This window comes from Larus michahellis, chromosome 9, assembly GCF_964199755.1.
Source record: "Larus michahellis chromosome 9, bLarMic1.1, whole genome shotgun sequence".
Lineage (NCBI taxonomy): Eukaryota > Metazoa > Chordata > Aves > Charadriiformes > Laridae > Larus > Larus michahellis.
The window spans coordinates 6,830,273-6,853,280 of NC_133904.1; the positions used below are offsets into that span (position 1 = coordinate 6,830,273).

Here is a 23,008-nt window from a genome sequence, read left to right on the forward strand (position 1 = left end):
GGTGCCGGTTCCCACATTCCCTATCCGGGCAAACCGGATTAAAGCTCCTCGCTCGCAGCCTGCACTTCTCCCCCATGCATCTAAATTCACAGGGATGAATCGACACAAAGGGAAGCCTGAACAAGTGCAAACTGATTTTTTTTTTTTCCCCCCACAAATGTAAGTGCAGTATAGCCTCCCCTTCCTGCCTTCTCTCACCGTCATCCAGCTGTGCCCATAAACCAGAGCCTGAGGAACCAATGCCGGAGCTGAAGGGAGCTATTAAATCTGCTCCCTGGAGCTTTAACACTGGCAGCAATTTGTAGTGGAATTATTCTCCCAGCTCGGTTTGCAGCCTACCTCCAGGCAGGGTTCCATCTTGGGGTCAAGCAACCTGTGAGCATCTGCAAACGCCTCCGCTCCGGCTGCAGCCAGGCCCGGGGGGCCATGGATGGCTCCAATGGGCACACGTTCCCCCCGCTGGCATTCCAGCTGGGCAGTGAAGGCCAAGTTCAGCCTCTTCTCCTTCTTGAAATGCGGCATTGTTAGTGTTAGCTAATCGGCAAGACGTGCCAACTGTCTGGCAAGCAATTCCAGGCAGCACTGTTTGTTTAGGATAGGACTGGGCTCTGTGAATCCAAATTAGACATTTTTTTTTTTTTTTTTATATCTACCTCAGCCAGGAATGTTTGAAGGTGTGCTGGGCTTCAGGAGGCAGGGAAACAGCAAAACAGGCCACAGGCCTGGAGCTTTATGAGGGTTTGTGTGTGTTTCTTTTTTTAGTTATTTCCTTGCCTCTTCTTTAGATTCTTTGGGAAGCCAGAAACCAAAGTGTATTTGTGTACTAAATTTTCCTTATCACCGCAGAACAGATACACTGATTTGTTTTTCAGCAATGGACTACAGAAACCAGTTTGCGCTTTTTTTCCCCTCCCCTCCTCTGGAGGGGCCCTCAATCGCTTTACTGGTGAGCACTGGAAAAACATTAAGGGGGCCTTTACCAGTACTCCAGCCCTCCTTCATTGCCACCACTGCTCCAGAGGAAAAGCAGACCCTCAAGCCTTGGCAACGACCGGAGGACGAAATGGTGGGTTCCTCAGCTGAGCATCAAACTGTTCTGGAGCCCTGGACCCACCCCACAATGCCGCTTCCACAGCTTTCGGATGTTCACATTCAGATACCCACACCAAGCACCCCGACAGCTGGACCAAAGCACACGAAAGCTCACAAAAAACCCAGGCAGATGAAGAGCTGTTGCTATTTCTCTCTTGTCCCAATATTGCCATGGAAGGGGAATAAGTTGGGAAGAGCTGGGGCACCTGTTGTGTCCCCCCTCACACAGTAGCCAACCTGAGAAATCTCAAACAGCCACATAAACACAGACTAGGCCAGGCCTCAGCTCAAGGGCTAGAAAACAGCTCTATCATAGCTATAGAAGAAGAACATCGTATTTAAGCCTTATAATTACGCACTGTTAAAAGAATAGCCATTCTCAGCTCCTTGCCACAGAGCAGCTGCCCTCAGGATAGGGCAGGACAGCTGATGGTGCCAGTCCAGGAGACCTCCCAGCCTTCCTCCAAGGAACACAGCCCGCAGACCCACCCTCCGGGCAAACTGAAGCTAACTCTTGCCACAGCCCTTAAGGCCTAATCAATCTGGTTAATTATGCCTCTCAGCTGCTCGATTGCAGATTAACTGGTGCTCTTTAACCCTTTCCAGTCTGATGACATGGGGGGGTGGGGGTGTCATCATTACAGCTCTCCTGCCCACAAGTCTGAGCTATCATTATTTTCACTCTAGCCATTTATATGATGTCCCTGTTCACCCTCCCTCAGAGTGCCTCAAAGAGGAAATGATTGGCAAGATGAAAAAAAAACCAACCCAACCTCATAAAAGCATGAAAACATAATTTTATCATCTTGTATGTTTTCAGTGATATTTGCTATGGATTTGGAGTTTTCATTCCATTTTTAGAAAATCTAGATATTTTAGCTCTCATCCCACACATCTGGGGGAAGGGCAGGAAACGAAGATTCCCTAGGATGTAAATGATGTGAAATATTGAGATTTCAAGTAAAAAGTGATACTTTTGGAGAAAGAAATGATGGCGAATAAAAATTCCAGGTTCCTGTCAACAAGAACATTTTCAAAGTACCCAAGTTCATATTTTTCTCCTTGTTACCTCTACAGCAAACATGGTTATGTGTATTTTTCCATTTTATTTCCTCCTGCTTCTCTCTTTTTGCTACCTGCTCCAGCTGTTCCTTTTCTCTCTCCCCTCTTGCCTCCAGTTTGTGCTTATAGTTAATTGCTTCTGTAGTAGATTGTGAGTAAAAAAAATTGAGACTGCTTTCAAGTCTTTGACTCTCGATAGCGAATATCACATATCAGTGGAACAATTAATATGCTTAATCCTAAAACTTCTGTTCTCATTTTTAAATCAAAAGGTTAAGACATTGATCAGCCCAGTTTTTAATAATGCATTCACAGCTTTGTTTTCCAATGAGGAGCAACAGATTTGAGTACTCAGGCAGGGAAAAGAAGAAAGGCTGCTCCCTGGAAGGGATTCTTGTTTGTATTTATATTTTTCTTCCCTTCTTTTTGTTGCCCTGGCCATTAACCCCAAAGTTAAGCCCTTTCATCTAAAAAGTTGCTGTGCTTCTTACAGATTTTTTAACTTGTGCTACTTATTCCCAGCCTGTAGTCTCTGCAGTGACTTGGAGACATGTAACACCCAGTAAGTGATGTGTTTCTACTCAGCCCACTTTCATACCTGTGTTTCTCCAGTACTGGACATCTAATGTACCCACACCTGATTTATCCTGGAGTCAGCAAGAGAGGAAAAAGGCCTACAGCTTCACGTACAGCAGAGAAAAAAGTGAGAGGCATGAATAACCTCAGCTCCAGATGCTTTCATTTTCACAGAAACACCCCCTGTAATGAAAATGGAGGGGCGGAAAAAAAAAAAAAAGCCAGGAAACATGCTGAATCATCCAAAATGTTGCAGATAATGATTCAGACCTTGCTGAAATGAGATACTCATTTCTCTATGTCGTTCTCATTCTTTCTTACAGATTGCCTGAACCTTGGACATAGACGGAAATTTTTTTTTCCTTAACTGCAGTTTCTCTTCTGTCAGAGAAGGCGGCATAAACCAGCGAATGCTCTCTGTTAGAGTAATCAGAATAAATGGACAAGACATTTATAGTATTTCTGCTTTAATACATTACCCGGAAAATACCCTGGCATGCTGGCACTTCCACGTTTTCTTTTCTTGTCCCAAAGAAAGGGCGAAGATTTTGGAGTGCATGACTTCCAACACAACTCCAGGAAAGAAAAAAGGGGCTAGTATTGCAATAAATAATAATACCAATGTTTATTTGGTTTAGGGAAAGATACCTGGGGGTATTTTTTCCCAATGAAAATAACCACAAGCACCAGGATCTGCTTTGTTTTCTTCCATTTTCTGTCCTCAGTTTTTGTTTTCCTTTTTCTTTCTGTTGAGAAAACAAAGAGCATAGGAGAAAAAAAAAAAGGGGAAATACGGATTGAGAAAACTTTAAAAACTACACTTGGGATGAGTCGTTTTTCTGAAGCTCGATTTTGATTTTCATGGGGCTTTTTCACCGGAATGTCAAAATATATGGTGAAAGAAAGTTAATAATGCTTGGACTATAATAGAATATTGATCTATTTTACTTCTGAGAGAGGGGAGGAATAAATCCAGGAATAAATCTAACTCATAGTACATCCTGTTGCCGTCAGCTCTTTTCCTGCAGCAAATAGGTGGGAAGCTGTGGCCATCGTTATCATCATGATCATTATTATGATACTTAGAAATGTTGATCGTAGTTACAGTGCATGCCAGAGAGAGCTGTGAAGTGCATTTTAAGTTCTCACGAAACACCCTAGAGGTATAAATTAGACAAGAATGGGATTAAGTCTCTATTTTCTGTGTATTTCTATGCTGATCCTAGACATTTTTGAATTTAACTTTTAGAAAATCATCATCAGTGATAGCAAGGTATGTTTGTGACACAAAACCATTTTTTTTTACTTAAGTCACTTACAGGAATACCTTTCCTGCTTGATCTAGAAGATGTTCTTGGTGCGCCAGAAGGACTCTGTGCTGTGTAAGGCTTTGTGCTGCGAGATACAAACATTTAACCAAGATAAAATGATTTTTTCATGAACAAACACATCTGTTAATTGTTTTCTGTGATATAAGGGTAATGGATGTAGTAACAAACTCCAGATTCAATAAAGAAGAGGAGATAAGCTTCTCGTGTTGATAACAGTGTAATTCATGCGCACAGAGGATACAGAGGAACAACAGGTGAATTAAATACCGGGTACTAGAGACCATTTAGGAAAGGATGAGACTGAGGGAAAGAAGTAAAATAGTGGGAGTAGAAATGGAAACAGACTGGGGGTAGGGAGTCATGTCAGCTTGTTGCTTGTAAAGAGCTGCTATCAGAAATTATCCTCCTTAACCTGTGTGCCACAGGTGGGCCCCTTACCCTACCCAGCAGTCATCAACATACATCCAGAAAGGTGAGACTGTTACAAAGATGGAGAAATGAAGTTGGCTTGCCAGAAGCCTTGGGACAGCATTGCCAGTGGGGCCAGAAGGTATCTAGAGGAAACACAGGAATAGCTCCAGGGATGTCCCAGCCTAGATAGTCTTGCTTTCCCCTGCTCATCTTCAGGTAGGTTTTTGATTGATTAGTTGGTTGGTTGGTTAGGATACATAGGACACCCATATGAGAACTATCACCATCTGTGAGTGGCCAGTGCATGAGTTACCCTGTACTTCTCATCTACTGCAAACACGAAGATTAAAGAGGCTTTGCCAACCCACCAGGAATAAAACTATGGTCAGCAGAGAGGGAGGAGGGACTTTAAAAGATGAGGAGATGCTATTACGTCTTGCCATGGTCATGTATGTGCATAGCATATCACAGTTATACAAATATTTTACATCATTGCAGATGATGAAGGGTTTTCTTGGGAAAACTGTCAGAGAGGAGACTGGTACAGAAAGGAGCCTGAAAACAAAGATGCTGCCATGGTCTGGTAGTACACTAAGAGAAGAGGAATCAAGTATCCAGGATTTTGTCATCTAAAGGGTTTATTAGGGCAGAATTGCTCAAAATGTTGCCTGTGGAGAGATGCTCCACTGAGCTGCGGTTGAGATGTATGAGCGTCCAGTCTCTCCCTCCATTCGGCTCTCTACAATCAACTTAACATCTCATAACATGAAGAGACTTGAAGATCTTAATATATGGCCCATAAGATAAGGTCAGCATGTTTGTCGCAGCAAATATCTTGGTTGCTTTGCCATTCTGTACTGTGAGCACATAGTCTTTTCTTTGACCCCTCTCTAAACCTGTTTCCCAGATATTCTTGGCATTCTTCTTTGTTTGCTGAAACTTTGAATTCAAACCCGGGGAAGTTCACACCACATTTTCTCTTGAACTTTTAATCCAGTATCATCATGTTATGGGTTTTCTTTTACACTGGGGTGTTTGTGATAATTGAATTAACTTAACCTGAGTCAGTTTTGATTTCATGTCAACATAAAGACTCGGCAGGCCTTCGTGAATCAGGCTTCCTTCTTCTCCTCCACTTTTTCCTAAGTCCCTTCTGACAACCAAGGACCCTTGGGCAATATTTCCTATTTATTTCACTGTCTGAAGCTAATTTGAACAGATGCACTGAGAATAACAAAAGTTAAACAGCCTGAAAAATAGGTTTCCAGCCCTTGAGGCAAAAGTTTAAACTATTCTTTTCTTTTTTTTTTTAACTTTTTTCTTTCTTCACTCAAAGCAGCCTGAGAAAACCCTGCTGCTAAGCTAATGGTTAATGTAGAAATTGATGTATTCTCTTGTTTTATTCTTTAACTGGGTTTAAAGCAAAGGCTTTGTGTTTCAGATACAACAAAACAACTAGGACATGACGTGATTGTACATCACTGTCAGGTATCAACAGTCAAAGAAGGTGAAACCATTTGTAAAGTGTTTCTATTTTCCAGAGCTGATGTACCCTGTAAGCCATTTTATTCTTTCGTTATTTCTCTCCTTAAAGCTCAGTCATGCAGTTCAGGCAATTCACGTCCAATGAGAGCTCTGGTCCTGCTGCTTTTTTGAACATCTCATGGTAATTTCTGAAGCGTTCCCTCCCAAGTCAAATTCTTCCTCTCTGTCCAGTTCTCCTTTCCTGATTTTCCTTCTTTGTCTAAGGCACAGATCTGATTTGCTTCTGTGCTGGAGTTAACCAGAAGTGCTTCACCCCAGAGACAGTTAAATTACAGCAAAGGTCATTTAGTTCCTATGAAAATCATCAGACCAAGAAATGAGTAAAGGTAAAGTATCTCTGAACATGCATTATGCCATTAAAAATGAACTAAAACATCATCATAATTTGGAAAAAAAAAAAACACATTTATGAGGGATTAAAACCACCCATTCCTTTTTACTAAAGCAACACTGGGTCATGCTATCCACTCTTGCGTCCTGGCAGCAATTTAGGCAAGTGCCTATGTGATCACCTAGACATCTCTGATTTTTTCACTCTCTGTTTCATGGTGTTTTCAGCTGTCCAAGTATAAGCATATACAGCACCACATGATTTACAAGACCTACTGAATGGCACACAAATACTGCTAACAGCCCTGAATACAGCTAAAAACTGCTTTACTGCCAGTGTGTTGAAACATGTTTATACAAAATACGTTTTTAAAAATTTCAAAGAATATAAATACCTACAAACCTAAAGCCTGTTTGCAGGATACTGAGAAAAGTTAGACAGCTCTAAAATCGTCAAATGTTTGCAATGACTAATTTACCCAGTTCTACTCCTAACCACTGACAAATGGGTAGCAAGCCTCCATCAACCACTTTGTGTTCTTTTGGTTGTTTTGTTTGGCTTTTATTCTAATTAAAGACGTCCAGAAATGTTTGGGGGTTTATTGGTCTTCAGAATATAATTAAAGATCAGATCTAATGATGTCATTCTTTTGTGGACATAAAGGGATAGTGCTATTAAAAACCCACAGCCATTCAGGAAATGCACTGATAAACGAACATAGTTACGTTACATAGGTGTTGTATCCACACACATGTACATAAGTGTGTATGTGTATAAGAACATGTGAATATTGAATATTAAAATGAGTATTACTCCTTTAGCTTTGTAATGTGCTGTTATAATGCTTCAGAGCTGAGCCATAAGCAAAGAAGAGGCAGGTGGCAGTAGCTAGCTCATGCTTCTGCTTATGTCAAGGCTATGGCTTCTCCCCAAGCCCACCGCGAGCAATCTCTGGAGGAGCTGCATGTGATACACTCCTGATTACAGTCAGTATCTCTGAACAGTTGGCCAAAAAAGACCAAAGACAACAACACATGGCATAGATCAGGTGTCGGGGTCTGCCAAGGTACCTCGGTAGCACCACTGCAATTATTCCCATATCTGGTCCTTTCCAGCCACTCAGATCTCACACAACTTGTTCAAACTCTTTGAAAGTTAAAACAGCCCAGACGCAACCTGCTATTGTCAAAAGATGGCCTTGCCCCAGGGACACTGAAGTCACTTGTCGTCACCAGTGATGATGATGCAGAGCAGCTTGATTTGGCTCCTGCTCTGAACCAACCTTTGAAGCCCATTCATTTTCAGTCTCTCTCCAGCTGTGGGCCTCTGTAATGTCCTGCTGGAGGAGGTGTAGTAATGTAATGTCTGTCAATAACAGACTTGTTTTTCTTAGTTACGTTCCATGTGCCTTGTCTGAGTAGCTCCTGGATTCCCGGCACCAGCAATGTGAAAATCACTGCGGTGGAGGCTCAGGTTCATCTCTGCAAATCCTCCTCTGGAGAGCAGGCACTGCGTCTCAGTGCTGAATCAGCACCTGGCAGCTCAACACGTTTGATTAGACCTGATGGGAGATCCTGTATTATTCCTATCAGTAAATGTTTGAGACAAGCCCGTACAGCCTTTTCATGGTTTGCTCCATTTCTTATTTCCTTCATCCCTTATATTGTTCTGCTCCCGCTTCATTCATATTGTAGCTGCACTCCTCTTTCACTGTAAGTGAAGGAAACGCATGTTCAGTAGAAAAAAGACCTGTTCTGCTAGTTAGGTACTATCTGTTACAGATAGTTTTGTTCCTTCTTCATGCCTGAGCTAGTGCTCCTATAGCTAAATATCTGACAACAGCATCACAGGAGAAATGCTGAGGCCACCAAGCTTCAAGTCACTCCTGCTGCTTCAGCAAGAAGCTGAGCCTAAACCACATGGCCGGAGCTGGTGGAGTGAAATCTGGGGCTTCAGAACGAATCCTGAAGCACCATCGCATCTGAACGCGGCACGCCTGGTAGTCCCCGTGACTGGGTAAATGCCTTTCAAGCCGAAGCAGCGTAGCAAATTTGAACGCTTCACCTCTCTGATAGGAAGTCGGTGCCTACTTTTAGTATTCAGCTTCCAGACTAGATTTTTCCCTTTCCCTTTTTCCATGCCAAGTCCTTGTCCTTCAGGCAGCTGCCTTCTGCCTTCCCCGAAGGGTTCAAGAAAGGGCTGGAGTGCAGGGGAGGTGGGGAGGAAAACGGTCATCGACGTTTACGTCACCGTGAGCGGATGCAGGTTAATGACAGATTGGTGACAGCCCTCACATGGCAGGTTCCTGCCTGCACTGTTAACTTGTAGCCTATGAAGGAGATGCTGTTAATGGCACTCACAGGTCAGCTTTGCAATTTAAAACACTTCGCGATTCTGTTTTCAAAATCTTCACGCTCGGTGCCAAGTGAAAAGAAAGCAGGGAATCAAACGTTAAATGTCTGCGAGGCTCATGACAGCAATGTCTGCGCCAAAGAAATCTGGCGTGTCTGAACTCCTCAGCCTGAGAAGGTGTTTTTTTTCCCTTTCTCCCCCACTCTCTATCTTTCTTTTCTTCTCGGCTTCCCACCACATCCTGAGGTTTGAGTCACTGTGGGTTGTACTTTTATCAACAATGAAACACAGAGACACCTTTCACAGCTGCTGAGCTGGTTTCTTGCTTGGAATTTGGCTTTATAAAGGCTAGTTGTTTGCTTTTGGAGAGTCCACGCACATGTGTACACAGCCTCAGACCTGCACACAAAGAATCCTCCATTTGCTCATGCTGTAGCACAACAGCAGAGCCGTACACCGCTGAATCCGTCATCAGAGGCGATTGCTGCTGGCCTGTCACCCTGGGGTAATGAGGTGATGCCACACAGGCTAGCAGGTAGGCCAGTATTTAATTAGATCCCTGCAAAATAAATATTAATATAAAAACAATGGGTGACGAGCCTTTTCAGGATGCCAGATGCACTGCGCAGCGACAACAGCATCGAGATTAATGTTACTGATTTGGGATCCTCACAAGGAAAATTCTTTTTAGAGCTGCATTTGCAGCTTCTCATTTCAACGAAGTTTCTCATCCTGCTGCATTCCCCAATCACAGGGCAATGTCATTACCTGGGCTGCACCAACGAGTGGGGCGAGTCGCTCTTCCAGAAGCACATCCCACTACCGCCCGGCACAGCAGCCCCTTCCCACGTGTGCTGATGCCTCTCAAGCCTAGCCTGTTAGCTTGATGAACTTTCCTTCTCGATATCCCTTCTCCCCCCTCGCCCCCACGCTGGTTTTCATTTTCGCGCTGCCTCTGCGCTTCCTGATTCCCTCTCGTACCGAAAATGATGAACTCCAGCGAAAAAGGCTCTTCTGATGGTATTTCCTGCCTGTCAAACAGCAGGAAGCATCAGAAACCTTGTGAGAAAACCATTTCTCATGACACTACGAGGTTAATAAGCGGGGCGCAGATGGCTTGGATAGGTTTGGAGAGTGTTCATGTTAGTATCTGAGCGTTAGGATGTTTATCTGAACTTTTGATCCTGTCAAGGTCTGGCTCTCTCTTTCAGGTTCCACGTAAACTTTTGTGTTGTCTACTGTGCATTCTCTGGCCAAATGTATTTCACGAGGAGGGTTATTTATACCTCCTGATCACCTCTGGCTTCGAGCTGCTCTAATTGCATAAGGACACTCTCTCATAGCGTTGTTTCTTGTAGTTTGCTCTGACTTGCGGGGTTTTAGCTCACACGTATCCTGACAAGTGGGGATCTGTGCGAGTGCGTTGATAAATCCCTTCGCTAATCCCTTTGACATGAGCAACCGCTCATTCAAAACTCTTCCAAGCAAACAAAGTGAAAATTTTCTCCTTCAGTGTGTTTCAGTCATCTAAAACTGGGCAAAGGCATTATATTGTGCAGTTTAGTTCACCCATCACAGAAATTGAAAAGGAAATGGCTGAATCAGAGCGTACATCGTCCAAACTTGTTAATGAATATTGGAAGTAAAGACTTGAAAGAATCTAGGTTCACTTCCCAAATAATTCACGAACCAGAAAAGGAGCTACGGTCCTGCTCAGAAAAGCCGTGGGTTCCCGTTGAATCTAGAATCTACCCTTAACAATAAACACATGCTTAAATGCACGTAAGACAAGTGAGACTAAAGAGTGCTGAGCTGGGACACTATCATGGAACATTTTCAGCTGTTTTCAACCCTGGAATTTTTTCCCCCGCATCCTGCAGACGCTGCCGGAAATCCTCAAGGCAGCCGAGGGCATTTGGGTATTCGTTTCTGCATGTCAAAATTTCCCTGTAGGCTGTGCAAAACTTGAACCAGCTCTGCTTTGTATTTGTCTGAGTGACAATGTTAGCTACTGATTTCTCTTGGAGACGGTATAGTTCCAAAAATCAAAGGTTCAATTTCACTGTAGTGGTAAATGGAAATAAAAGACAGGCAAACTACCAATTTCCTGCCTGAAATGAAAATAGCTACCGAGATGCAATAAAAAAAGTCAAAGATTCAAACTGCGTTATTCAGCAGAGCTTCTCAGGACATACCTGAAAGTGTCTTTTCACTTTATTTTTCTCATCTATTCCCAGGTAGACCAGACTTTCTTTACTGTGATGTGTTGGCAGCAAATAACATTTCATGAGACAGATACAGTCTGCCCTGTCCTGTCTGCTGTTCTTATTAACAATTTTTCCCCCTCATCTGTGTCTGCTTCGTCTGAAACAAACAGTCTACATGTCAGATGTTCATTATATTGATGATGTCCCAATGACAACCAATTTATTTTCCTGCCTGCACCTCCAAGAATTGTATTAGTAATGATGTCTATCTGCTCTAGAGATGCTTTGTAAAAACTGATGGTCTGCCATGAGGATACTTAATTACATCTTCTTAAAGGAATACAATTAAGTTTGCAGGTAAAAGATTGCTCTGGGGTTAAAAATGTATTTTCAAATTAGTTTTCCTGGTGGGTGGGATGTCTAATTTTCATTTCGGTAGCCAAACTAGAGAACTGATCTGAGAGATTTGGTAAGATGGATGCTCTCACGAGCAGAGATGACACCCATCAGAGCTGTCTGTCAGCCCTTAGCCAATGTGATATTTGGTGGTAAAACCAGGAAAACAACATATCTATACGACAGTGCATCTGGTCATGAGGGACCCCCTGCGGTGTAGACGCTGTATGCTGGTGGGGACAGGGCAGGCATCCCCCAGGACCCTCAGCCAGTTATACAGGGCACTGCTGAAAATGCAACTGTTGATTTGCATTTCTATCAAGGCTTCCTGGACTGACAATAAGGAAACTTCAGCTTCTTCAGAGATCTCCAATATTGCTAAAGCCTGTAGAGAAGGTCACTCAAAATGCTTATCCTAGCCACAGGTATGTGTTTGCCACTGAAACTATAAGTCCATGGCATTCCCAGCTTGCACGAGCTTCCATGGGACACTTGGCCACCCCATAATGAGAGTGCAGGGCTTGGGGCACCACTGACATCTGGATCCTTCACCCATAAAGGGGCGACGTGAGGATATGTTGGCCAGGCAGTGACAGACTCATCCACTCGAGCCAGCAGAAAGTCTCTTGGCTCTCCTGAAGCCTCCATGGGAAGCAAGGGTCTTTCATCTGTGGTTTTCAAACTGTCCCAACTCTGGTAAAAGTTGGACTTTCTGCTCAGTCTGCTCCAAAGTTTTCCACATCACCTCTGACATATTTAGTTTCCACATTAGCTATAACATATTTATTATTTTTAGCTGAGCAATTCCTTTCTGAAAGCAAATCACTTTTTCGTAGCATTTTGGAAACGAACTCAAAAAGATGCCTGAAAGGAATGTCATGAAAATACATGTAGCAATACTTCCCTACAATACAAAACATAACTCATTTAACGTGCAGATCTCTTCAAATGCTGGAAACCACCTGCTTCCCAAAGCACACAATTCTGTAGTCCAAACCAGAAAATTAATAAATAAAAGTGTCTACATGCGTAAATACACACACACACTCTCATATAAATCCTTATCCAAATCTATTTTAGCACGTCAGAAACCAGAAACTGTTGATGTGAAAAAGGACATAAAGAAGAAACTCCTTTGTATAGTACTAATTTAAAAATAGTCTATCATAGTTATTTCCAGAATATGTCAGCATATAATTTAAAACAAATGTTTTGGATGAAAACGGAGCTTTTCCAATTACTTGTGGCAAATAATATTTATAATAATATTGATTTTATTTGTGGTCTTTTCTCTCCTGTTTTCTGCTAAGCCACTCATTACTGGAACATATTTACCATACAGTTTGGACAAGCAATTGCCAATCTGTTGTCTTTTTGCAAATTGTACAGTATGATATTTTGTTAGTTGATTTTAATAATAATGATGATACTGGTTGGCTCAATCACATGCTAATAGTTCTGTTTCTCGACTGGAGAGACTGGAGAACTTAAAACTAAACAAAACCCCAAGAAATAGTAAATTATAATAAATGCACTTCCAGGTGCAAACATCTGGTTAAGAACAATGAGTTTAATGAGTTACAACTCATTTAAAGAAAAAAAAAAACCCAAACCCAAAACCAACCTACAGAAATTGGGCAAGTATTAATCACAATGTGACCAAAATCTTCATGCTGACTAATGTTTCCAGCCTATTCATGGGAGCATTTGTGAATCAGGTTTTAAGTACTATACCTGCTTCAGCTGACCAAACAACCAAAAAAACCCAGACTGTTCTGGAAAAAAGCTAGATGAGACATTTGAGCTGGGCCATGTTTGGGAACTCTGGGAATATTCTTTGCCTTCCTGGTTCCCATGGCTGGAGACCCCTCTCCCTCGCAAGCGCTGCTGCTGCTGCTGCTGCTGCTCAGGCCACTCTCTTCCCAGGTTAAAAGTCTCCTCACCAACTCAGTCACCCCAGAACGCCAGATCCGATAGATCTTATCCATTGAGAAAAACCGTACTCCAGTACTATGGATTTTCCATGCACGTACAAGAGATTAAGTGAAACCTCCAGATACAAAAAAACCCCCCACCTCCTATTCTCTAGCAAAGTTTGGATCAGGGTTGTAGATCTAAACTCCATGGCTCGGGATCGTTGCCAATTCTGTCGTGTCTTTCCATTCCTCTTTCTGGACACGATCAATAGCGGCCGTGCCAGTAGAAACGAGAGTTAGAAGCTGTTTTTAGAACTCTGTTAATTTGTGTGAAAGCAAAAAAGGAGCAAGAATACCCAAATTGAAGCCTCGCTTCATGAAATTTCCGTCTCCATTATGCAGACTTGGGGTTTGGATGAGGTTCAGTTTTAAGGTGCTTAGCACACAGCTCACCGCCTAACGACTGCCCCGCCGGCCAAGACCTCGTCTTGCTCCATTTCAGCACAGTTTAAACTCATCACTGAAATCAATTGACGAACTTGGGATTTCACCATAGTAACACGCAAAAAAAAAAAAAAAAAAAAAAGAATTAAGTACCCTGGGAGTTTGCTCCTTTTGCTCCATTTTGAATGCTTTAGTCTAATTCTTGACTGCGTTGTATTGACCCTTGCACTAAACCTCTTGAAATCAATGGATGGAGCAGCTTTGATAAGCTTGGCATTCAGCCTATTCCAAGAAAAGCACCAGTCCTTCATGTTACAAAAGGAATGAAAGTGTGTGGGTAGGTATGCCTGTGAGAAAAACGTTTAAAATTATTCTTGTTCTCTTACTCATTTCAAACATTAACCACAGAATTCATTCACTCTTTATAAGCAAACTATCTATGAGACTTTCATATGCATGAGCCATAAATATTGCATGTAGTCAGGTTCCTGCCACATTATTAATAGGTATTCTGTTTACACCCACCAGATTTGATAGAAAACATTGCCTGCTCTGTCAGGAACAAATAAGAACTAGTTGGCACCCATGAAATAAATATTACTTGATGAATATTGCTTCAGACCTAGACTTACAATGTGTTTATTCAAGGCCTTGCAACAATCTGTTTGGATACACCGCAGCTAGGGAACGTGTCACCTACGGTGCTGCTGAGCAGAGGTTCCAGTTAAATCATTTTAATGGTAATATAAGCCATGCTGCAAAGAACCCCTTAGAGGTACTGCAAGCCGTGCCATGTTTAAGAAAAGCTGATTTGTTATTTGTTATTCTTTAAGGTGGGCTGATAAACTGAGGCGTTTGCTGGATACCCTCAGCAGAACCGCATGGGGCCCTTTGACGACAGCACGTCCCTGGGGGCGAAAAGCTGGGTGCAAATGGCTGGAGACACCCCCCAATCACCTCCCCACCGCAGCGCCTCCACCTGCCTTCAGCACTTCACCGTTTTATCTATAATATAATAAATAAAATTTATTTTAAAGGTCTTTTGGGATTAAAAGAGAAAAAAAAATCACTATATGATATTAATTATTTGTTTATCTTGGGCGTGGGGGACAGGGACCGAAAAGTCACCTTCCTATATACAAACCAGGAACAGACTTTGCCACCTGAGCATTGTATCACACCTGAATGACAACCAACAGGTAAGCTTTCTGTTCTCCAGCAGCAGGAACATCTAGGGCACGGCCTTATTATTGTCATTTATTTATTTGCCCGGAGGCAGTCTCCCGAGAAGCTAATCAAATAGCCCATTAGAGAGTCTGCACACAGTGAAGAGATCCTGACTCCTGGCACTCGCAGCCGGGAGCTGCCCAGGAGACAACCAGGTGACGCAAAGCAGCGGTGACAGGAACCCGATGTCCCCACCAGACCGTGCTGAGTGGTGTAATTGGCCTGTGACTGGTGTCGTGGCACACTGGTTGCCAGTCACAGCTAGAGCAAGCCGCTGGTGAGGTGCAAAGGGAAAAAGCACTGGTCCGTAATGAGCCCTGACTACACCATGGGAGAGATCATAGATTTTTTTTCTTTGTTTCTAAACTTGACTCAGCACAGAGCAGGTGCCGAGCTGGCAGCCAGGAGCAGTAAAGCCTAGAAAATGTTGAGCTGAGCAAGGAGAAAATGATGGTGACCTACCATATAATTGCTCCATGGATAATCTTTCCTCCCCAAAGAGCCTGCAGCGCTGTCTGCAGGTGAGCTCTCTCTTCAGTCACTCACAAACTGAGTTCATAGGATTGAAGAGATCCATGGAAATCAGTGCAGCCTCCAAGTTTTAGGCAACAGTACTACCTATGGTGGCCCTACCCCATTCTGTGCAGCTATCAGACATATGGTTGCTACGGGGCTAGAGCCACATCTATCTCCTCAGCTGTTTTTGTTCTGATCTCCTGATTTTTCTGTTCCCCACTGCCTTTAAATCACGGTCTCCTGTTAAACTGATGGACAGGCTTGGCAACCATGCCCTCTTAAAAAAAGGGAATAAAAAAACCCAGTGTCTTGCCAGGCAGATTTTAAAGACAATTCTCCATGCATCTGAAACGTAGCAAACCGTGAAACGTCTGTGTCTGCTTAAAGCTGCACTTTAACCAGCCCAAGGGCACGCAAAGACAGTGCTGTAAAGGACCAACCCAATTGCCCTGTAGGTAATATACCAACGTTGAAGGAAGGACATTTTTAAAAGGCTAGATCACTCTGTTCCTTAAGCTCCCTTGTATTCTCCCTGTAAATCTGGCCACACTCACCATGACTGATCTAAAATATTCCATTTTTAATTAGTTCCAGGCTCGCAAATGTGATTGCTACATCTGCACGACATAGCAGTGCCAAATCAAAGTCTGAGGCTGATGAACGAGTGCTGCACAGTTTAAAGACCTGTTGAAGGAGAAAATAGGGCTACTCTACCATTGGAAGTGCCTTTTGGAAAGTTTGGAACAGCCAGGTCTCCACCTCGATCTTGCAGCCCCATTAAAAATGAGCAACTGGGGGATATTCTTCGACTTCCCCCAGATTCAAAAAACAGCTCTCAGAAATAATCCAAATTCATAAATGCTGTGCTGTTCTGAAGATGCCTCTCTGCAGAGATACCACCAGTAATTGTATCTGGAGGCTGGGGAAAACCGTGATTCACTGAAGTCATGTTCTGAAGCTGTCACTGTGTCGGGGTCTGGGGTACTTTCTGAAGTGGGGATCCCACAACACAGGGATGGAACAACTATCCCATTTACTCCCAGGCGACACACCAAATTTCCTTTGCTCTCTGTCACCGTAAATCTCTACCTTCAGTGTCCTCTTTTGGCAGCATCTAACTTGATACTTTTTTCCCCCGCCCCGTCAAAGCCATAAACTCTTAATAAGGATGAGACCTAAACGGTGATAAGGAGGCACGTTATCCTGATACCAGGGTGAAAACTTTTCTCCATAAATACAAGTCCCTTTATCATGGAGCTCTGTTAAGCAGCCACTTGAAATGCAAGGCACTTAAGGGGCAAGTTAAAGAATTCCTTGAGAAATTATCTTATAAGGAAGACAATAACATGAGAAGGAATGCATCACTAATAATAAAGCATACGAGCGCAACTGATAGACAGAGAGACAGATAGACTGAGAGATAGTCGCGAGTGTTATTCTGTGGAATTTTATGCCAACTGAAACTAACATTTTTGCGGTTCACAGAAATCACTGCTGTCCCTAATTAGATGTCATGACTAAGCCACCATAAGTCTGTGCATATGCTATTCTTTTCTTTTTTCTTTTGTAAATGTTCTATGTTACTCTCTTGAGAACAAGGCTGAAACTCTCTCACAAGGAATAGGAGGGTAAATCTAAACCATTACAAACTGTGGCTTACATAAATCTAACCATATGCACTTTTGGAATGTCTCATATTTAAAACTACAGGTCTGTGTGTAACTGTTCTTGCTTTCAAGTCTCAAGTCCAAGAAAATACAACTCTGGATGTGTCTCCGCTCTAAGATGACCTCTTGTGCAAGGATACTAGCACCTGGCTTCCCATTCCATCAGAGCAGGTCACAAAGTCATTTTGCTTACAACGGCTTTACGGACCATGGCCATGGGTTGCTTACAAAGAGGTGCTGAGTATAAGACTGGAGGTTGAGACCCTGAAGGTGAATTATCTAGAGGCAAAATGCCTTTGCTTTCCCAAAGACTGAGTCTCTGGCTAGCTGGAAAACAAGCCTGGTGTCTGTTTCTGCCTTGCCTTGTCAGGATTAGCAGTACCTACCTGGGATCTGCAGTGTTGACCATGGCTGTCAATTAAAACTAAACACATTTCAGCGTGGCTGCCAGCCAAAAACACAGAACCTGCCAAATAGTAAACACAGAAGATCTGCCTAGTTTCAAAACAATTGTGCCACCGCTGCGAGAAGAGTGTGCTTATAATTCCACTGTAATCCAAGGGCTGCCTGTGCCAATTCCTAGTTGATAGACGAGGTCTTCAAATAGAGCCATCCAGAGCTCAGCCTGCCTCCTATCAGATCCTCTTTCCTCAATTTGAGGATCTCCAGAATTTTTTATTTTGTAATAACCTTTCCCAAAACGCACTTGATTTACAGTGGAGTCTTTGCTCAGGAAGCAATGAGGGCACTAACATGCATCAGACACAAAGAAAACCAAAGGGCTCGGTCAAAGACCACAAGTGGATTTAGATTTCTAGAACGGGTATCTATTTGTGACATTCCATAAAAGAACCAATTAAGCCTGTGTGATTAATTAATAAGGGAAATTCATTTTGGTAAAACTATTACTAAGGGCAAAACTTTCCCATAAACTGTATTCTGAAGTGCTTACAACAATCATCACAAAGTGGTTCAAACTAACAAAAAGGAGTATCAACTATAAAAAAGTTCTCCGCAGTTTCTAAACTGGAAATGGATACTCACCGAAAGAAATATGCTTGAAATAACAGCGATGACTGAAAAAGATCTCAGAGTATGGAAACAGACTGAGTTTTGCCTGAAAGTTTTGGAACATTTTGACCTTCAAAAGAGAATGTCTCAAAGCTACTTGTGCTTGTGGCAGCAGCGAAGAAATGGGGCTCAAGGAAAATCCTCTCATCCCACTTCCATGGGCCTCCAATCCAAAACTTGGCCCTAATCCTTTGGAACCTGGATGCAAACAGTTTATATTTCCTGAACTATTCAAGAGCATTAGGAAATCCATAAGAAGAGATCACAGGTGCCCTGAGGAATGGTGACAACTATACCAGCTGCCTATAGGGTGGTATGTAAGCAGGCTTGTACGAAGAGTTACGGGGATGATATTAAGATGAGTGGAGACTTCTTTCCTGGCATCACAAGAACCAGACCTTGGAGTACTGTTGAGTTCTTTTTTTGGTTTGTAAATCATCCTTAAAACCTACAACAGAGGAAATATGTCTTTAATTTTATATTTAAAATGGAAACCAAACAAAGATGCCAGAGCACATTCTACTGTGTTAAACTGAACTTGGTAAAGCCTATGACAGCCATGTTTTCTTTTGCCAGCGATATCCACTTGCCTTTTCAATTAGGCTGAGATTCAGTCCAGAAATATGATGGTGCCGGGCCTAAATAGAGCTCACATGTTCCAGCTTTCACCATTATTGCCTCAAATCTTGACTGTGAAGATCTGACAACACAATGGGACAGGTAGATCAAGGGAAAGAAATATGGAGACACTAATAACTAAATACTCTACTTCAATCCCTGCCTTTCATTATGAAAGCCCCTAAAGCACATTACAAATTGGGTTCTTTAGCTCTCCAAACCATTTCATTCACCCATGAAATAAAACCATCTCAGGAGGTGGGATAGGGAGGAGGGCAGAGAAAAAGGCAGATATTTAACGTCAGCCCAACAGAATAATTTTAAATCAGGAAAAAGAAAACTAACAAACCCAAAGACTTATTTATGAAAACACCAGATACTAGGAGTCTCACCTCTTTACTTTGAGTTTTCTATAATGCAGGTAATGGTTCTAAGATTCATAATTTACAAAGTTTTCAAAGTGCTTTGGCAGCCCATAGGGAGTAAAATGTTACATATGACTGGCAGGTCTTCACTGAACGCTCCTCTTCCTATCCAGGAAAGATCAGGACTGGCTTGCTGCAACAGCTTTTCTTCAGGGAAGCGCTGTAATATAAACTCTCAATCCAGGCATCATCAGGGTATAGCAGGATGCCATAGTCACCCCAGCCTCTCTAATTTTCTGAGTGGGAAAAGCATCATTGAGGAGGGGATAGTGTTAGAATCAGGAGCAAAAGGTATTTTTCTATCTGTACATACCTGTATAGCAACAATTTCTTTACTATGAAGGTACTTACCATCTGTCCTTCCATTTGAGCACGATGGGCAGCAGTGGCATGGTATTTTTGGCAACAAACAGAAAAACAGGTTGGCTGTCTCTGGACTTGCCCACCTTCTTGCAGCAGCAGCCTCAAACGCTGTTTTGTTTTGACACATGTTTCCAATAAAAACACAAGGTTCGTATTGACAAGAGGAATGCTGGACCAGACCACTGGCATTTCAGAGCAGCCACAAATCCTGCTTTCTCTGAGCCCCCAAGGGTCAATTCCACGCAGCAAGAATCCCCACTCCCTAATTATTCACGTTCTTCCACAACCAGCCTCATTATCTGTTGAGCTACTGTCAGCTGAGGCTGATTTTTCAATTATTTAAAGAGACATTGTCAACTCAACTATGCTCTATCTGAATACATAAAATCAATAATCTCTTTTCCATTACCTGTGCTATGTCTGCTTTAAGTGCTCCTCTGAAGTTTGGATAGGGGCAGTGGAGGTTTTCTTTTTTACAGCAAATACCCCAGAGAGATGCTCCGGTGACCCATGTAGGGGCTGGGATACTAAGACATGTGAATGAAGATAAAGTGTTGCCACTGGGGTATGTTGATGGAACGTCCTTAGTTTCATGGCTTACCTAGAAGGTCAAAGATAGATGTATACATATATTAAATTTTTTCTCAGAGCTGCCATCCAAGAGTTAGAAATTTAGAAAATGCTTTGCTCCTGACTTAGTAAATGGCTCTTCCTGTAACCTAGCAAGGGACAGAAGATCGTTTAAGTGAGGGAAATAGTGCCAAAGAACTGTGGTTCCTGGCTCCCCCTAATAATGCCAAACAATCAGGTTATTAAAGAATCAAAGTCCAACTTTGTGTTTCTCCCCCACTTCCTCTTACAAACCATTGAGGACCAGGAAAGGCTGGGAGGGTCCCTTGCAGTTTCTCTCTCTGGAGGAGGTATGTGTAAGGTCCGTGTGGTCTGGGAAGGCAACATGGCCTTAGGTTGGGTAGAAGGCAATCCCAGCTTCCTCCACCTATGCATCTCAAAAATGCCCCTTGTAAACCCTGCAGCAGGAATTACAATGCCATGAGCTGGATTTTCCTCCACGTGTCCAGAGACCATCATCCTTCTTAATCTGGACCATCGTCCAGATTAAGAAGAAATGCAGCCAGCGTGAGCTGAATGTCTCCAAGAGTCCCACAAAATCCTAGCAGAATAACTGGGAAAAGGGCATTAGCTCCTACTCATCTCCTGCAGGGGCAAGATAGACATTTGTAGCGAGTCTCTTTTATTCATCGATCTCAAAGAAATGATCCATGTGTTAAGAATCATGTCTACATAGGGAACAAGGAGTATAGCCAAGATGACTGATATAACGGGCCTTTTCCTCTCGTCTTCCAGACAAATAAAATAAGTATGATGTTGTGGAGTTTGTTTTTTAAAAGAAGTTCTACTCAAATTCCCAAAACAAACCAAAGGAAAACAATTGTAAAGGACTCAGAAGAAACCCACTCCTAATACACATTGGTATTACGTGCTGTGAATTGCCATGTCTTCACATTTCATCACACACTCCACAGCGATAATAGAAGCCTGAACAAATTTCTTGAACCAGCAAGTCAGGCTCTCAGTAGAATGCTTCAGATCACTTGGTGTCCTTCTGCTTTGATGTACTCTACAATCTCACATGAAATCAGGCTTCAGTGGGAACGGCCAGGCTCAACGTACCAAAGGCAATGGGCTCCCCTCCTAGGAAGCTAATCAAAACCATCCACTGTGAGCAGAGGGAAGGGAAAAGCAAAGAACCAGCAAATAACTAAATAAATACAATTGCCACCCCTTAAATAACCATGTCACCGAAACACAGAAGTACACAGATAAGTCGATCCCTCTTCTGAGCAAACATGCTGTGCGTATTTAACTTGACAGGTTTTTCAAGACTCATGTTCCATAGCTTTCCATATTGTCCTCAGCAGGACACAGCCAACAGTCTGGAAAATAATATCTTCTCTAACTTCACTACTCCCTCCCCCACTTTTTTTTTTTTCTTGTAATCATCCATATTATTAATAGGAGGCAGCTGGTTCCCATTAATGTTGGGAAAAGTGGTCTATCTCAGGAATTATGGTTTAAATTGGCTTGTAGTCTGGGGGAATTAGCCATCTGCACCTGGCCTAACATGGATATTTTCAGCCATACTAATCATAAACAGGGCTTTGTTCTAGTTGTGTCCACTTGGGTCTCTCACTCTGTCTTTTTTTCCCCCTTAGAGGGTGAAAAAAGAAGAAGAAAAAAATAATCCCATTAACCCTTTCACAGAATTAATCAAAACCTAACTGCTTTGTTAGTGTCCTGCGTTTTATTTAGTGTTTGTAACTGAGCACATCATTTAAGTTTGAATGAGGCCCAGCACAAGTCCTGTAGCTTTTCAGAGGCTGAACAAAATTGGCAAGAGGAAGAGCCAGTTGTTTGGCAAGACAGCAGTGATTTAGCAATATCTTCATGACGTCCACACGAAGCGTAATACCATGTGGGCAGGAAGGGCTGCACACCAGGATAAAGCTGGAGAGAGGGAGGGCTGCAGTATGTAAAGCAAAAACACCAGGACATTGCACATTGCTCTGAAGAACGTGCTATAATACAACGAGAATGTAAGGTTTGGGGGTTTCTTTTTTCCCTTCCCATCTAATGTCCATGTTTGGCAAAATCATTTTGTTTATCCAGTGCGTTTGGGCTGAGATAAGAAAAATGGATTAAAGGTGAGTGAAAATAAATGACATCATCAGGTCAGAGGATTGCTTTCTTTGTCTCACGGACTTGGCAGTGCAGGTATAAACTCTACCCCATCCCCAAACTCTGTAGGGAATCCATCCACAACTGCAGCTATAGGAATACGGGGTTTATTCTACAGAAGAACCTACCCAAATCTTTGAATTTTTGACCACCTTTTTTTTCTTTTTTTTTTTTAAACGGCTGGATATTTATAGAGATTTGTAAAAGACTGGACTTTCTCTCCCTCCACATCAAACTTTCAAACTTAATAATTATAAATCGCCAGCGTTAATGTGTTTAAAAACTGTATAGACAAAGTCTGGGAGGATAGGTTCATCGGTGGCTATTAAATACAATGATCTGGACATGATTTTTGGCTTGAAAATCACTGAACTACTGCACACTGGAACCTGTGAGGCTCTGCCAAGGAACTGCTCGGTCTCCTCACATCCAAGTCTCCTACCCGCCCTACAGACAGGGTGTTGCCTTAGCCATGACACTATAGATGGTTGTACATACATAGTTATGAGGGGTTGTATTGCAAGCAAAAATGCACGCTTTAATCAAACAGTCACACCTTCATCTATCGTTTTGGTTTTTTCTACACAAAGCCATCTCCACTGGCCACTTTTTGTGGCACAGCATCCCTTCTTCACCCAGACTTACCCCTGGACTGAGGTGCCAAATCTCATTTTGTGCCAATAGACAATCTCGCCAGTCCT

General features: G+C 42.6%; 1 long non-coding RNA gene across 1 annotated transcript; it reads right to left on the minus strand.

The window, feature by feature from the left end:
- Nucleotides 1-18,723: 18,723 nt before the first annotated feature.
- Nucleotides 18,724-19,766, minus strand: LOC141748917 (uncharacterized). Its single transcript, XR_012589158.1, has 3 exons — nucleotides 19,539-19,766; nucleotides 19,155-19,423; nucleotides 18,724-18,844 (listed from the first exon to the last, which is right to left on the minus strand). It is a non-coding gene; the product is annotated as an uncharacterized LOC141748917 (long non-coding RNA).
- Between the last annotated feature and the right edge of the window lie 3,242 nt (nucleotides 19,767-23,008).